The 18,113-nt window shown below is 41.1% G+C and overlaps 1 long non-coding RNA gene across 1 annotated transcript; it reads right to left on the bottom strand.

The window, feature by feature from the left end:
- Window positions 1–13,291: 13,291 nt before the first annotated feature.
- LOC123481871 lies at window positions 13,292–14,741 on the bottom strand. Its single transcript, XR_006657408.1, has 2 exons — window positions 14,629–14,741; window positions 13,292–14,262 (listed from the first exon to the last, which is right to left on the bottom strand). It is a non-coding gene; the product is annotated as an uncharacterized LOC123481871 (long non-coding RNA).
- Between the last annotated feature and the right edge of the window lie 3,372 nt (window positions 14,742–18,113).

Below are 18,113 nucleotides of genomic sequence, written 5' to 3'. Positions count from 1 at the left end.
TCGACTCAAGTTGGTTGATCGCCCTCCACTTATTTCCGTTATCAATATTTATTTACAGACACTGTAGTAAACTATAGTCTAATCACATTTAAGATAATTTCATATTTAAGTTAACTGCCACGTGATTCTCCGCCCATGTATGCAACCTACTCTATTTCTATGAGACCACACATACTAGGCACACTTGAACTCTCATGCCCAACTAGGAGAGGTAGGCTACTGAAGTTGAAGCAGCGAATTCTGAGTGTGTGAATAATGCAGAAAATATGTGATTTTAATACAATACGTAGGGTAACGCATACAAAGCAGAAAGAGGACCGTTTCCAAATAATCTGTGTGACAAAAAAAGTATTTAAATCCCAAAGTCGTATGTCTGACCGCCCGCAGCATGAAAAATGCAGACTGCGCCACAATGATCTCTGTCGGGACCCGCAGGCATCCCGCGGGAATGCAGCCCTCTAATGCACAGTCAGTACACAACACTGCTCATCATGTCTTAGCAGGATCAGATGGTGACAGGGGTCCGGCAGCCAGGGAAGAGCAGTCTGTGACGGAGCTGAGGTGAATTTTTTCAGATACAACACTTTATTCTCTCTGTGCAGCAAACATTGGATAAGCCAGATGCTATTTTAAGGCAGTCTGACGAACCTCCAAAGTTGATTTCCAAACTGTATTAAAGGTTGATAGAGGCTTTTCCTGATGACACAAAACATGTAAAACAAAAATGTGAGGAAGACTTGGTAGAAGCTATTGATGATGATGAATGGATACAGATATGTTTGAATGCCCAGTCATGTTCATATAATCTCAGACATAAATTACTGCAGTTTAAGACCATCCATAGTACGTACTATATGCCAGTGAAACTGAATTACATGCACTCAGAAATGTCATTCCTCTGCTGGAGGTTTAAAATACAAAAGGGGACATACAGTATTTGCATATGTTATGGTCTTGTGAAGGCTGGCAGAATTCTGGCAAAGAGTATGTTGTTTTTATCTCAGCATGTCTACAGATTGTCCCTTCTCCCTGTTTTTGTTTGCTTGGAAATGTTGATACTGGAGACTGTTATCTGAAGAAACTGTGTAGCCAAGCATTTATAGCAGATAAGAAATGCATTGCCATTAATTGGAAGGTTGGTTATCCTCCCACAATGTCAAGTTATGTATCACTAGATTTGATTTATTACAAGATGAAGGGTATACTGGGCAACTTTCATAAGGTCTGGATGCCTTATCAAATCAAATCAAATTGTATTTGTCACATGCGCCGAATACAACAGGTGTACACCTTACCGTGAAATGCTTACTTACAAGCCCTTAACCAACAATGCAGATCAAGAAATAGAGTTATGAAAATATTTACTAAATAAACTGATGTACACTTGGCGCTTCGGTACCGCTTGCCGTGCGGTAGCAGAGAGAACAGTCTATCACTTGGGTGACTGGAGTCTTTGACAATTTTTTGGGCCTTCCTCTGACACCGCCTAATATATAGGTCCTGAATGGCAGGAAGCTTGGCCCCAGTGATGTACTGGGCTGTACGGACTACCCTCTGTAGCACCTTACGGTCGAATGCCGAGCAGTTTCCATACCAGGTGGTGATGCAACCGGTCAGAATGCTCTCAATGGTGCAGCTGTAGAACTTTTTGAGGATCTGGGGACCCATGCCAAATATTTTCAGTCTCCTGAGGGGGAAAAGGTGTTGTCGTGCCCTCTTGACGAGGAAAGGAGTCTGTATTGAAAACATGCCCACGTCAGGGGAGATACCTATTTAGGCAATCCCTAGCTGCTGGGCTGCTCAGTCCTGGCCCTGGGGGTCTACCGTCCTGTGGGTTGTCACTCTGGCCTTGACCTAACACACCCAAAACAAATACATTAACGTTTCACTAAGATCCTAAAGCTGAGTGTGGTGTGTTGGGTTGGGGTACTGCAGGGTGGTGGACCCCTAGGGACAGGACAGGTGATCCAGCTATATTGTGTGCAAGTAAAAAGAGCTCTACGGTACTATTAGGCCTATGAGATTAATTGTATGCAGGATTTACTGTTTCTTTGTGTTAATGTACAGTATATTTGAGGTGTATGTGTTTTGTTGTTGTTTCCAAACCTTTACCTTGGGAATTAAAAAAATTAAAGGTGGGAACTGGGAAGGAAATTGTGTTGGGAGAAAGTTTAGTTATTGACTAGACTGGTGGAGATCGGGCATGCAGGCAGCTCAGGCTGGCTGGTCGGTCTGGCTGAAATTTGATATAGAGGATGTCTTAATAAAGACAATCAAAAGTCTTTGTATTTTTTCAAGAGTTGTTCATTTGTTAGGCTACTGGTTAAAGATGCAACACCGTGACCGGGAGAGCCATGAGGCGGCAAACAATTGGCCCAGCGTCGTCCGGGTTACGGGAGGGTTTGGCTGGCCGGGATTTCCTTGTCCCATCGCGCTCTAGCAACTCCTTGTGGCGGGCCGGGTGCCTGCAAGCTGACTTCGGTCGCCAGCTGGACGGTGTTTCCGCCGACAAATTGGTGCGGCTGGCTTCCGGGTTAAGCGAGCAGCGAGTCAAGAAGCAGTGCGGCTTGGCAGGGTCATGTTTCGGAGGACGCATGGCTCTCGACCTTCGCCTCTCCCAAGTCCATAGGGTAGTTGCAGCGATGGGACAAGACTGTAACTACCTTCCAACAGGACAACGACCCTAAGCACACAGCCAAGACAATGCAGGAGTGGCTTCGGGACAAGTCTCTGAATGTCCTTGAGTGGCCCAGCCAGAGCCCGGACTTGAACCCAATCAAACATCTCTGGAGAGAACTGAATATAGCTGTGCAATGACGGTCCCCATCCAACCTGACAGAGCTTGAGAGGATTTGCAGAGAAGAATGGGAGAAACTCCCCAAATACAGGTGCGCCAAGCTTGTAGCATCATACCCAATAAGACTCGAGGCTGTAATCGCTGCCAAAGGTGCTTCAACAAAGTACTGAGTAAAGGGTCTGAATACTTATGTAAATGTAATATTTCATTGTTTTATTTTAAAAAAATATTTGCAAACATTTCTAAAAACCTGTTTTTGCTTTGTCATTATGGGTTTTTGTGTGTAGGTTGAAAAAATATATACTTTTGAATAATCTGTCCATAGAACGTTCTTCCAAGAGTCTTGATGATCATCCAGGTGCTTTTTGGCAAACTTGAGTCAACTTTTTGGACGAGATGGGTCCCATTATGCCTGGCAAAAACCAAACTCTGCATTCCACAGTAAGAACATCATACCAAAGGTCAAGCATGGTGGTAGTGGTGTGATGGTTTGGGGATGCTTTGCTGCCTCAGGACCTGGACGACTTGCCTTAATAGAAGGAACCATGAATTCTGCTCTGTATCAGAGAATTCTACAGGAGAATGTCAGACCATCCGTATATGAGCTGAAGCTGCAGCGCAACTGGGTCATGCAGCAAGACAATGATCCAAAACACACAATCAAGTCTACATGAAAATAGCTAAAAAGCAATAAATTGGAAGTTTTGGAATGGCCTAGTCAAAGTCCAGACCTAATCCCAATTGAGATGTTGTGGCAGGACTTGAAACGAGCAGTTCATGCTTGAAAACCCACACGTCACTGAGTTAAAGCAGTTCTGCATGGAAGAGTGGGCCAAAATTCCTCCACAGCGACGTGAGAGACTGATCAACTACAGGAAGCATTTGGTTGGAGTCATTGCAGCTAAGGGTGGCACAACCAGTTATTGAGTGTAAGGGGGCAATTACTTTTTCACACAGGGGAAATGGGTGTTGCATAACTTTGTTTATGAAATAAATGAAATAAATATGTAATTGTTGTGTTATTTGTTCACTTATGTTCCCTTTATCTAATATTAGGTTTTGGTTGAAGATCTGATAACATTCAGTATCACAAATATGCAAAAGTAGAGAAAATTAGAATGGGGACAAATACTTTTTCATAGCACTGTACTACCACATACTTGATCATTGGATTGCCATTGTTATGGGAACACACACTCTATTGAAAGTGCGTAAGTGCTGGTTAAATGGTTTGTCATATTGAGTGCATTCTGCATGGCCACACAAACATCAGAGGGCTGAAGATATTAGATCAAAAATAAATAAAATGGTAGACATATCCATTGTAATACGAACCACACATGTTCTATGGCATGTATTCACATCCCATCCAACGGAGACTCAGCTTTGTAATTGGGAGTGATGATTGTATGTAAAATGACCGATATAGCAAGTAGCCCATGTTTCATGCTTCAACAACAGATCTCATACTATATGTTCAAAGAGCTGATGCTCTAATACTTTCTGTATTATCCATTAAGTACAGTGCATTCGGAAAGTATTCAGACCCCTTGACTTTTTCCACATTTTGTTATGTTACAGCCTTATTCTAAAATGGATTAAATAAATAAAAAAATCCTCAGCAATCTACACACAATACCCCATAATGACAAAGTGAAAACAGGTTTTAGAATATTTTGCAAATGTATTAAAAATAAAAAACAGAAATTCCTTATTTACATAGGTATTCAGACCCTTTGCTATGAGACTCGAAATTGAGCTCAGGTGCATCCTGTTTCCATTGATTATCCTTGAGATGTTTCTACAACTTGATTGGAGTCCACCTGTGGTAAATTCAATTGATTGGACATGGTTTGGAAAGGCACACACCTGTCTATATAAGGTCCCACAGTTGACTTTGCATGTCAGAGCAAAAACCAAGCCATGAGGTCTAAGAAATTGTCCGTAGAGCTCCGAGATAGGATTGTGTCGAGGCAAAGATCTGGGGAAGGGTACCAAAACATCGGCGGGAAGGTCCTTGGTCAGGGAGGTGACCAAGAACCCGATGGCCACTCTGACAGAGCTCCAGAGTTCCTCTGTGTAGATGGAAGAACCTTCCAGAAGGACAACCATCTCTGCAGAGAAGAATGGGAGAAACTCCCCAAATACAGGTGTGCCAAGCTTGTAGCGTCATACCCAAGAAGACTCGAGGCTGTAATCGCTGCCAAAGGTGCTTCAACAAAGTACTGGGTAAAGGGTCTGAACACTTATGTAAATGTGATATTTCAGTGTTTCATATTTAATAAATGTGCAAAAATGTCTAAAAACCTGTTTTTGCTTTAACTTAATGGATATTGTGTGTAGATTGATGAGGGGAAAAAAGTAATTTAATCAATTTAAGAATAAGGCTGTAAAGTAGCAAAAGGTGGAAAAAGTCAAGGGCTCTGAATACTTTCCGAATGCACTGTAAGAGATAATTGAATCTTGAATCACAGAATCTCCCGACATGTCATGATTCACAGCCTGCTACCACAGTGTTAAAAGCTAAGAGTTAAACATGGCATACAGGCACTGCCTCTCACTGAAGAGTAAATCAGGAAAAGTTATCTTTAGAAATGTTTATTGTGTTGTTACATATTAGTACAATATACCTCCACTCTCACAGAGATATCTGCCGTATCTGTTGACCTGCTCCTTAACATGGATATTATGTTAGGGAGCCTTTTAGCAAACTCCAAATTATTCCGCCACATTCCCTTTCTGTGTGAGGCCAGGGCTGGCTGAAGCCATTACTGGTAATGAGTGTGGAGTCCTGCTTTAGAAGGTTCAGGCATATAAAGTCACCTAAAAGCTGACTAATGGAATCCTACTGATGTACTAAATGCCTTGCGCTTTTACAATATTACAACATAACAAGGCTTTGCAAATGTTCAATATTCTACAGACATGATACAGATTAACTTTCATGTACGATTCAGAAAGACGACCTCCCACAAGACAGGAGTAACAGGATATTTATAGAACTGGAGAACGGGTTGAGAGCCAGTCTGTGAAGATGCCTCAATGATCAGGTGACTTCCAAGGCATGTTAAATAGTGTAATGAATTTTCAAATCAAATCAAATTTTATTTGTCACATGCTTCGTAGACAACAGGTGTAGACAAACAGTGAAATGCGTACTTACGGGCCCTTCCCAACAATGCAGAGAGAAGAAAATAGATAAATAATAGAAAATTAAAACACGTAATAATAAAAGTAATAATAAATACACAATGAGTAACAATAACTTGTCTATATACCCAGGGTAACAGTACCAAGATTATTAGGTAATTGAGGTACAATTGAAGTCGGAAGTTTACATACACCTTAGCCAAATACATTTAAACTCAGTTTTTCACAACTAATCCTAGTAAAAATTCCCTGTCTTAGGTCAGTTAGGATCACCACTTTATTTTAAGAATGTGAAATGTCAGAATAATAGTAGAGAGAATGATTTATTTCAGCTTTTATTTATTTCATCACATTCCCAGTGGGTCAGAAGTTGACATACACTCAATTAGTATTTTGTAGCATTGCCTTTAAATTGTTTAACTTGGGTCAAACGTTTCGGGTAGCCTTCCACAAGCTTCCCACAATAAGTTGGAAGCTTGTGGAAGGCTGACAGAGCTGGTGTAACTGAGTCAGATTTGTAGGCCTCCTTCCTCGCACTCGCTTTTTCAGTTCTGCCCACAAATGTTCTATAGGATTGGGGTCAGGGCTTTGTGATGGCCACTCCAATACCTTGACTTTGTTGTCCTTAAGCCATTTTGCTACAACTTTGGAAGTATGCTTGGGGTCATTGTCCATTTGGAAGACCCATTTGTGACCAAGCTTTAACTTCCTGACTGATGTCTTGAGATGTTGCTTCAATATATCCACATAATTTTCCTTCCTCATGATGCCATCTATTTTGTGAAGAGCACCAGTCCCACCTGCAGCAAAGCACCCCCACAGCATGATGCTGCCACCCCCGTGCTTCACGGTTGGGATGGTGTTCTTTGGCTTGCAAGCAGCCCCCCCTTTTCCTCCAAACATAACGATGGTCATTATGGCCAAACAGTTCTATTTTTGTTTCATCAGACCAGAGGACATTTCTCCAAAAAGTACGATATTTTTCCCCATGTGCAGTTGTAAACCGTAGTCTGGCTTTCTATGGTGGTTTTGGAGCAGTGGCTTCTTCCTTGCTGAGTGGCCTTTCAGGTTATGTCAATATAGGACTCGTTTTACTGTGGATATAGATACTTTTGTACCTGTTTCCTCCAGCATCTTCACAAGGTCCTTTGCTGTTGTTCTGGGATTGATTTGCACTTTTCGCACCAAAGTACGTTCATCTCTAGGAGACAGAACGCGTCTCCTTCCTGAGCGGTATGATGGCTGCGTGGTCCCATGGTGTTTATACTTGTGTACTATTGTTTGTACAGATGGATGTGGTACCTTCAGGCATTTGGAAATTGCTCCCAAGGATGAACCAGACTTGTGGAGGTCTACAATATTTTTTCTGAGGTCTTGGCTGATTTCTTTTGATTTTCCCATGATGTCAAGCAAAGAGGCACTGAGTTTGAAGGTAGGCCTTGAAATACATCCACAGGTACACCTCCAATTGACTCAAATGAGCCTATTAGCCTATCAGAAGCTGAAATCTTCCAAGCTGTTTAAAGGCACAGTCAACTTAGTGTATGTAAACTTCTGACCCACTGGAATTGTGATACAGTGAATTATAAGTGAAATAATCTGTCTGTAAACAATTGTTGGAAAAATTACTTGTGTCATTCACAAAGTACAGTGGGGAAAAAAAAGTATTTAGTCAGCCACCAATTGTGCAAGTTCTCCCACTTAAAAAGATGAGAGAGGCCTGTCATTTTCATCATAGGTACACGTCAACTATGACAGACAAAATGAGAAAAAAATTTCCAGAAAATCACATTGTAGGATTTTTAATGAATTTATTTGCAAATTATGGTGGAAAATAAGTATTTGGTCAATAGCAAAAGTTTCTCAATACTTTGTTATATACCCTTTGTTGGCAATGACACAGGTCAAACGTTTTCTGTAAGTCTTCACAAGGTTTTCACACACTGTTGCTGGTATTTTGGCCCATTCCTCCATGCAGATCTCCTCTAGAGCAATGATGTTTTGGGGCTGTCGCTGGGCAACACGGACTTTCAACTCCCTCCAAAGATTTTCTATGGGGTTGAGATCTGGAGACTGGCTAGGCCACTCCAGGACCATGAAATGTTTCTTACGAAGCCACTCCTTCGTTGCCTGGGCGGTGTGTTTGGGATCATTGTCATGCTGAAAGACCCAGCCACGTTTCATCTTCAATGCCCTTGCTGATGGAAGGAGGTTTTCACTCAAAATCTTACGATACATGGCCCCATTAATTCTTTCCTTTACACGGATCAGTCGTCCTGGTCCCTTTGCAGAAAAACAGCCCCAAAGCATGTTGTTTCCACCCCCATGCTTCACAGTAGGTATGGTGTTCTTTGGATGCAACTCAGCATTCTTTGTCCTCCAAACACGACGAGTTGAGTTTTTACCAAAAAGTTCTATTTTGGTTTCATCTGACCATATGACATTCTCCCAATCCTCTTCTGGATCATCCAAATGCACTCTAGCAAACTTCAGACGGGCCTGGACATGTACTGGCTTAAGCAGGGGGACACGTCTTGCACTGCAGGATTTGAGTCCCTGGCGGCGTAGTGTGTTACTGATGGTAGGCTTTGTTACTTTGGTCCCAGCTCTCTGCAGGTCATTCACTAGGTCCCCCCGTGTGGTTCTGGGATTTTTGCTCACCGTTCTTGTGATCATTTTGACCCCACGGGGTGAGATCTTGCATGGAGCCCCAGATCGAGGGGAGATTATCAGTGGTCTTGTATGTCTTCCATTTCCTAATAATTGCTCCCACAGTTGATTTCTTCAAACCAAGCTGCTTACCTATTGCAGATTCAGTCTTCACAGCCTGGTGCAGGTCTACAATTTTGTTTCTGGTGTCCTTTGACAGCTCTTTGGTCTTGGCCATAGTGGAGTTTGGAGTGTGACTGTTTGAGGTTGTGGACAGGTGTCTTTTATACTGATAACAAGTTCAAACAGGTGCCATTAATACAGGTAACGAGTGGAGGACAGAGGAGCCTCTTAAAGAAGAAGTTACAGGTCTGTGAGAGCCAGAAATCTTGCTTGTTTGTAGGTGACCAAATACTTATTTTCCATCATAATTTGCAAATAAATTCATTAAAAATCCTACAATGTGATTTTCTGGACTTTTTTTTCTCAATTTGTCTGTCATAGTTGACGTGTACCTATGATGAAAATTACAGGCCTCTCTCATCTTTTTAAGTGGGAGAACATGCACAATTGATGGCTGACTAAATACTTTTTTTCCCCACTGTAGATGTCCTAACCGACTTGCCAAAACTATCGTTTGTTAACAAGAAATTTGTGGAGTGGTTGAAAAACAAGTTTTAATGACTCCAACCTGAGCGTATGTAAACTTCTGACTTCAACTGTATATACATATAACTAGGAATATAGTGACAGATAATAAACCATAGCAGCAGCGTATGTGAAAGAAAGTTAGTGGAAAAAGGGTAAATTCGGATAGTTAAATAGTTAACCAAATAGCTACCTGGACTAACTATTTAGCAGTCTTATGGCTTGATGTTAAAAGCTGTTCAGAGCCCTGTTGATTCCAGACTTGGTGTATCAGTACCGCTAGCCGTGCGGTAGCAGAGAGAACAGTCTATAACTTGGGTGGCTGGAGTCTGATCATTTTTAGGGCCTTCCTCTGACACCGTCTGTATAGAGGTCCTGGATGGCAGGGAGCTCAGCCCCAGTAATGTACTGGGCCGTCCGCATTACCATCTGTAGCACCTTGCGGTCGGAAGCCAAGCTGTTTCCATACCAAGATGTGATGCAGCCAGTCAAGATGCTCTCAATGGTGCAGCTGTAGAACTTTGAGGATACAAGGACTCATGCCAAATCTTTTCAGCCTCCTGAGGGGGAAGAGCCGTTGTCGTGCCCTCTGTGCGACTGTGTTCGTGTGTGTGGACCATGATAGATCCTTAGTGATCTGGACACCGAGGAACTTGAAGCTCTCCATCCGCTCCACTACAGCCCCGTCGAGGTGAATGGGGGCGTGCTCGGCCCTCCGTTTCATGTAGTCCACGATCAGCTCCTTTGTCTTGCTGACGTTGAGGGAGAGGTTGTTGTTCTTGCACCACACTGCCAGGTCTCTGACCTCCGTCTTATAGGCTGTCTTATCATCATCTGGGATCAGGCCTACCAGCGCCATTTTGTTGGCAAACTTAATGATGGTGTTGAAGTCTTCTTGGCCATGCAGTCGTGGGTGAACAGGGAGTACTGGAGGAGACTAAACACGCACCCCTGAGTGGCCTCCGTGTTAAGAGTCAGCGTGGCGGATGTGTTGTTGCCTATGCTCACCACCTGGGGGCGGCCCATCAGGATGTCCAGGATCCAGTTGTTCAGTCCCAGGGTCCTTAGCTTTGTGATGACAGGGTTCATACACATTTTGACAATTTCATGACTTTCATCAAATTTCCATGACCAACAATTGGCGCCGTCTCTATGTACGTATAAAATAGTAAGCATAATGCGGGGCGGCAGGTAGCTCAGTGGGTAAGAGCGTTGTGCCAGTAACCGAAAGGTCGCTGGTTCTAATCCCTGAGCCGACTAGGTGAAAAATCTGTCGATGTGCCCTTAAGCAAGGCACTTAACCCTAATTGCTCCTGTAAGTCGCTCTGGATAAGAGCGTCTGCTAAATGACGTAAATGTAAATGTGGTATCAACACTGGGAGGCTGCTCTCTGATCCCATGTCCCATCTCCTGTTGTTGAGCAAGGCACTTAAACCCCCCACAAAGTAGAATACCTGTTAGGCAACTGTATAAAACACATGTGGTCAACCCTGTCTGGAGAGCTACTGGGTGTGCAGGCTTTTTATCAAGCCTTGCTCAAACACATCAGAGACAGTTTATCAAGGTCCGGTTGAATTTCTAAAATGTGGTTTGTTAGAGGGGGATTGGAAAGCCTGCACACCCAGTAACTCTCCTGGAGGATAGTTGGCCACCCTTGATGTTAAACATTGCAACATTACAACTAAATACGATTTATGCCTTTTTAAATAATTAACTCATTCAATATATCAAAGATCAAATGGCTATGGAAGGCTACAAATCTTTTGTTCAGCTGAAGCAAGCCCACAAATTTTCTTCAGGAAATGTTCTTTTTCTAGTTTAGTTATATTTATCTTAACTACCGTAGAAGTGTTTACTTTGCAAGCTGACTAGCATCTATTGAGTTGCAATGTCCCATACATTGGAAGCCCAAATCAACTGATAGTATCTTACAAAACAAGGTTTGTAGCCACATAAACCAAAAGAAAGGCTACCTCTAATCTATTTTCCTAAAATGTATGTTCGTGATAAAAAAATATTATTTTGATTCACATCATTCGATTCACCGCAATTTAACCAAATCCCAACTAATACAAAGGTGAAGTGAATCGTTCATTTAATCAAAAATAATAGTTTAAATTAATTAACTTTGTATGGCTGTCACGCCCTGGCTCTGGGGACTCTTGTATGTTGAGCCAGGGTGTTAGTTTCTTTGTGTAGTGTCTATGTTTAGTTTTCTATGTTCTGTTCTGGGTTATGTGTTTCTATGTTGGCCGGGGTGGTTCTCAATCAAAGGCAACGAGAATCAGCTGTTGCTTGTTGTCTCTAATTGGGAACCATACTTAGGCAGCCTGTTGTGCACTTGTGTTTTTGTGGGATCTTGTTCCGTGTAGGTTTGTGTTATTGACCGAGGACTTCACGTATCGTTTTGTTTTGTTGTTGCAAAGTACCTATTAAAGTATGTACTCATATCACGCTGAGCCTTGGTCCAATCATTATGACGAGCGTGACAATGGCCTTATCCGCTAGTGTTGGTGGAAAGTATTTTGGGACATGACGAAAACATTAATACATGGTAATAATAGCTAAAGAGTTAACTAGAGGGTACAAGATTTGTTTTGAATTGGCTCCCAAGTTTGTCTGTTCTCTATCATATTTTATAGGCTAGGCCTACCTTCTGCTGCAATGTCCAACTGTCTCTCTCTCCTTGAGCAAAGGCACACATGCAGGTGATGACTGCAAAGTGTCATTCCGATCCTGGCTGATATGTTGGTTTTTGTTAAATAAATTCATTAACAGAAATTATGAAATAAATGTCCATGACTTTTCCAAAACTTTTCGGATTTAATAATTTTCCAAAACTTTTCCAAACCTGGAAAACACCATTTAATACTTTCCCAAAACTTTTCCAGGCCTGGAAAACACCATTTTAAAATTCCATGACTTTTCCAGGATTTTCATGACCATAAGAACCCTGTGATGAACTTGGAGGGCACTATGGTGTTAAGCGCTGAGCTGTAGTCAATGAACAGCATTCTCACATAGGTGTTCCTCTTGTCCAGGTGGAAATGTTAACCTGTTTAAAGGTCTTCCTCCCATTGGCTACGGAGAGCGTGATCACACAGTCGTCCGGAACAGCTGGTGCTCTCATGCATGGTTCAGTGTTGCTTACATTGAAGCGAGCATAGAAGGCATTTAGCTCATCTGGTAGGCTCGCGTCACTGGGCAGCTCGCGGCTGGGTTTCCCTTTGTAATCTGTGATAGTTTGCAAGCCCTGCCACATCCGACGAGCGTCAGAGCCGGTGTACTAGGATTCGATCTTAGTCCTGTATTGACACTGTTTGTTTGATGGTTAGTCGGAGGGCGTAGTGGGAATTTCTTATAAGAGTCCGGATTAGTGTCCCGCTCCTTGAAAGTGGCAGCTCTAGCCTTTAGCTCAGTGCGGATGTTACCCATAATCCATGGTTTCTGGTTGGGAAATGTATTTATGGTCACTGTGGGGACGACGTCGTCGATGCACTTAATAATGAAGCCGGTGACTGATGTGGTAAACTCCTCAATGCCATCAGATGAATCCCGGAACATATTCTAGTCTGCGCTAGTGAAACAGTCCTGTATCCGGCTTATCATCCGTCTTCATCAGACTTCTGTTTTGAATTCGTCACTGGTACTTCCTGTTTGAGTTTTTGCTTGTAAACTGTAATCAGGAAGATAGAGTAATCGTCAGATTTGCCAAATGTAGGGCGAGGGAGAGATTCGTATGCGTTTCTGTGTGGGAGTAAATATTCATTGAATATTAATTGAGCTTGTTTGACATTGCAGCTGATAGTGCAGGAAACTGCCGACTGACTGATCTACATAGAATATTGCACTATAAATAACGAATCATTATTATTTGTAGATCAGTCAGTCAGTCACAATTTACCCATGACACATTACGGTTTTGCTCCTCTCGAACACAGCTACCGTCACTGAGAGATACTGTTACTTAAAGGGTGAAAAGGAAAAGGGTAGATGGGAGGGAGGGCAGGTTGAGGGGTTTAACAAAGTCAACCAACAAAGACTGCATATTTTATCAAATTTAATTATTATGTTTCTGAGTACTGCATGTCTACTAGAGCAATACTTTGATCACAAAGCATATTATACAAAAATAAAACATGAAAACATGATTGTACTAAAACATTCCTTGCAGCAATAAGATATTAGGGAGTTGGAAATGTCATAGAAAATGAAAAGGCACATGGGAAATGAAAAAGGAAAACTAATACAGGTCTGATATCATCTTTGTACATAACTACAACTTCACTAAACAGTTCCAAAAAACATACATTGTGATCCGTTGTTTATATTGTGGGTCTGTAAACATGTCGATACATCTTTGAGATTATATGAAAAGTGCTATAGAGATGTAATAAATGATTTATTATTATTATTATCTTGTCCTGGGCGATGGGCCACTTCAACAGGTCCACAGGTCGTTTGGTAACATCCAGAGTGGCCATTGTTCTTTGTCATTTCACAGGTGACTCACATCACTACACTCAAGCATGCTAGATGCAGACCACTGGAGATGCTAGCGGCATTGAAAATACATGATTTCCAGCCTAGTGCAAACAAATCGCTTTAAAAGACCAGATTAATCTATTTCAAGCTGTCATTATGAGTTGTAAGAGTTGTTCAGATAAAGAGACTGAAGCAGGGTTAACATCAGTGTGTTTTTTAAAACGCTTCACATACTTTATCCACAGTAAGAGGCATCAAGTTTATTATTATTATTTTTGTATGATACAGTTTGATAAATTTTACAACGTATAAATAATCTAGCCAGATAAGGGTAATGAATGGAAGAAAAAATAAAACAGTATGGAGACATTCTCTAAAGCGTTCTCATCAGCTTCTGTTAAGAATCCCTTTTCTCAGGTAGTCAGTCATAAAAATCCTCAGAGTTGTCATTGTTCGTATTGTAGGGCTGAGGACGAATCCTCAGAGCTGTCATTGTTCGTATTGTGGGGCGGCTTCTATCTCGGAGTTACTGTCTGATTCTCCCCAAAAAGCAAAACAATTTATCACACAGACCCAACATTTGTCGCATGAAACTAAATCATGACATTCATAAAAGCAGAGATGGGGGTATTCAAACACAAACAGGAACTGATATTATCATTGTGAAATGTATACTAATTACAGATGCAGCATTGCTATTACAGAGAGCAAGATCTTGAATAATTGTCCATGTGCCCTTTTCACACCCATTTGTGATCCATGCATAGATGGATGATTCTGTCATTAGCATAACATCTCAAGTGGTTCATAATATTGCTAACAACTAGCTTACCACATGATGAAACACAGAGATAGAGACAGCATTATTTAGGATGGCTGTGGATGCATTCCCAACTCACCTTTAGACTGCACTGCAGAGTAGGTTTTCAGTTTGTCTTTTCTCTCCTGAAAAGACACAGAAAACAGTCAATAACCCTGTTAAAAAGCAATAGTCATTGTGACGGTGATCTTTGACATCGAGAGCACTTACGATTTAAAAACTGTATGGCAGTTGTGTCCAATAAGTCAGGCACATAATAAGTAAATGGCATTCAAGGATAAAAAAGGATATTATTGTCACACAGTCAGTGAAATCACACAAACACCATAAATAAAGGCAGCAGAGATGGAGGACCATTCTAGCTCTATGCATGTCCCATCAATCAAATGCACAACTCACACCATCAAACGCCTAGTTTCTTGTACCAGTGCCCTTACCAAAATGTGTATGTAACACACATGTTACAAGGATGCCTATCCAGACCTTGAGGAGCCAGACTTCCAAGCCTAAGCCTGTTTTAAAGGGAAGGAACACCAAAGGGAACTTCCTTGACTCCTGTTCTAATCACGTTGAAGGACTTCCACAAGCCCCCTCTTTATTCAGAAGTGGTCCAAAGACAGGGTTGCTGGGTTCCCATAGCATCAGTGATATCGCTATGTAAATGTGTGACCCCTGAAAGGGCTTTGATGTGCCTTGATGCATATGCAGTAGGCTGTTCTACTTTTAAAGGCCTCCTCTACAATTTACATAATCACAGGGCCTATTCACAACCACCACAATATATCCCCATCATCTGTCGTGGTTATCGTATATCCATATGGCCTGTTGTTTATTCTTTTATGTCCAACGGTGAAAATATTTTATTTGAGATGGAACAAAAATAGGGCAGTTTGCACGCGCGTACACACACACACACACACACACACACACACACACACACACGGTGTTCATACATCTGCATCCATGTGTCCCTCAATTTAAACGCATGACCCCTTTGATTGCCATCCTCACAATTACCCCCTTCTCTCCAAGCCCAGCCAAATGTGACTGCTGTACACTGAGTATATGAACACAATTATGTTGGCTCTGATCCTATTGAAAGCCACTCCATCTTACAAACTATACGTTTCTGCTTTTGCCACACCACCCAAAAAAAAACACCCCCCAAAAAAAACTCCCAGCCCATTTCCAACAGTGAGAAGATTGCTTTCCAATACATGGATTCAATTATGTAGCCGGCATTACCATTATAGTGCAACCATTATGTTGACATATCAATAAGCTTCCCGGCAGATATTTTGATGATTTCTACCTCTATGCCTCAAGGCAAGAAAAGAGAGTATACCTCTGAAAACCTTTGGCACTCAGAGCAGGCAAATCAAAACAGAACCAGTCAAGAAACCAAGGTAAAAAAAAAGTGGAAATGGGGGGCGAAGCAAGGACGCAATCACAAATAATCAGCCTGTCTGTCTGCATTGGAAAGGGCACCTTGCATACAGTATGTCCTCCTGAAACCGAGAGCAAGCCTTTTAGATTACACCTTTTTTGTTCAAAAGGTACAGATTCAGATATGATTAAAGGAGATATGCTTTATGCAAGAACATTCCTATATTTATTTAACTATTGGGACTTTAGACAAATATAAGTCAACTTCAACAAATTCTAAAGTTAGAACTTAGCTACAGCTATATGAAATAAGACTCACAGCCCTGATCCAATTTGTCAAAGTGACAGACGAAGCTGATTGTAATCTTGCAGTGGACATCTTTAATATCAAAATGTTTTAGGCTTCATTACAGGCAAAAAACAACCTTGTAAGATTGTCTTAGCAGCCAACATGCCGCTTTTAAAATATGTCTCTTTTGTAATGTTCAAGTCCCCTTTAAGTAGGAGCAATTCTGGACATTTCAATATCTAAAAGATTAGATGAAGTCTCATTAACCTGTTTCCAGAATTCCACTATTATCAAACACTCCAGCAACATTCTTTGCTTTTCATTGAAGGGGTGTTTAATTTAAGGAATACCAGACAGACAAAACTGTAATTACACACACACACATGATCAATAGTCAAATCATCATTTTGGGAAGTGCAACCTTGTAGCTAGTCCTGACTAAATAGTTTTTCATAAGAAAAATGAGGTTGTCTTAGTGCAAGTTGAGCTTCAAATCAAATGTTTCTAAAAAATTGGCTGTACTTTTCCAAAAAATTGGTACTTGAAGAAAATGTAGTGAAATATGTTAATGTCTCTGTCCCTGCTACTGTTGTGCTGTATAGAAGGCTATCCTTTAGATTAAATGAAGATGGAACAGAAAAGAGTGAGACATGGATGTCTGTTCTGCTACTTCTCATGTAGCCTGCTGCTACACTAACATAGCCTGTCAAACACTGTCCCTCTTATTTTATATAGGCACTTATTTTACACAATTTAACATCAGCTGTTACGGCATAGCATTCTAGGCTACGATATTTGAACAACACTGAATTTACAACAGTTAGGTAACACAAGGAAGTGAAAACACAGACATAGTCAATATGTTTATATATTCACATTCCCTCTTTAATATCCAGCCATTTATAGCAACATGTTACTTCTTCTCCCGCCACTGTAATGACGGTAATAAAATCATGTTTCCGGGGAATAAATTACCATAGTGGGCCCAGGACGCCGCTGACCTTCAATCTAGTATTCCATTTCCATAAACATTTATGCCAGTTCATCTTGTACTGAGTTTGCCTTAATTGAGGCAATGATCTGAATATGTAAGACAGACTGGGCCAGCCACTGTTTTGCAGACTCTGGTAGACAGGTAGAACGTAATGTGGAAAATGATGCAAATTATAGCTACCATTGAAATGCCTCCTTTTTGGAGAGTCTCCTTCCTGGTTTTTGTGATTGTTACGATATTACTGTTTACCTTATGTTATATCTACATCACACTAAGGTTTGTGAGCAGGAGGACTGCCATCGTTTCAATCACAACTTCATGCTTTTTTCTCACATTTGATTATTGTCTATCATTATGTTATATGCCTTGCAGAATGGAGAAATGTTGTATGATACATTGGCACCAGTGGTGGAAAAAGTACCCAATTGTCATACTTGAGTAAAAGTATAGATACCTTAATAGAAAGTTACTCAAGTAAAAGTGAAAGTCAGCCAGTAAAATACTACTTGAGTAAAGTCTAAAAGTATTTCGTTTTAAATATACTTAAGTATCAAAAGTAAAATGTAATTGCAAAAATACTTAAATATCAAAAAGTAAAAGTATAAATCATTTAAAATTCCTATTATTTAGCAAAGCAGACGGCACAATTGTCTTGTTTTAAAAAAAATGGATAGCCAGGGGCACACTCTTACACTCAGACATTATTTACAAAATATGCATTTGTGTTTAGTGAATCCGCCAGACCAGAGACAGTAGGGATGACCACGTGTTCTCTTGATACAGTGGCTTGCAAAGTATTCACCCCCCCCTTGGCATTTTTCCAATTTTTGCCTTACAACATGATTTTTGGGGGGTTTGTATCATTTGATTTACACAACATGCCTACCACTTTGAA

The sequence above is a fragment of the Coregonus clupeaformis genome, chromosome 25, assembly GCF_020615455.1.
Source record: "Coregonus clupeaformis isolate EN_2021a chromosome 25, ASM2061545v1, whole genome shotgun sequence".
NCBI classification, from domain to species: Eukaryota; Metazoa; Chordata; class Actinopteri; order Salmoniformes; family Salmonidae; genus Coregonus; species Coregonus clupeaformis.
The sequence above is the reverse complement of the archived record's forward strand: the minus strand, read 5'-3'. Positions and strand labels throughout refer to the sequence as shown.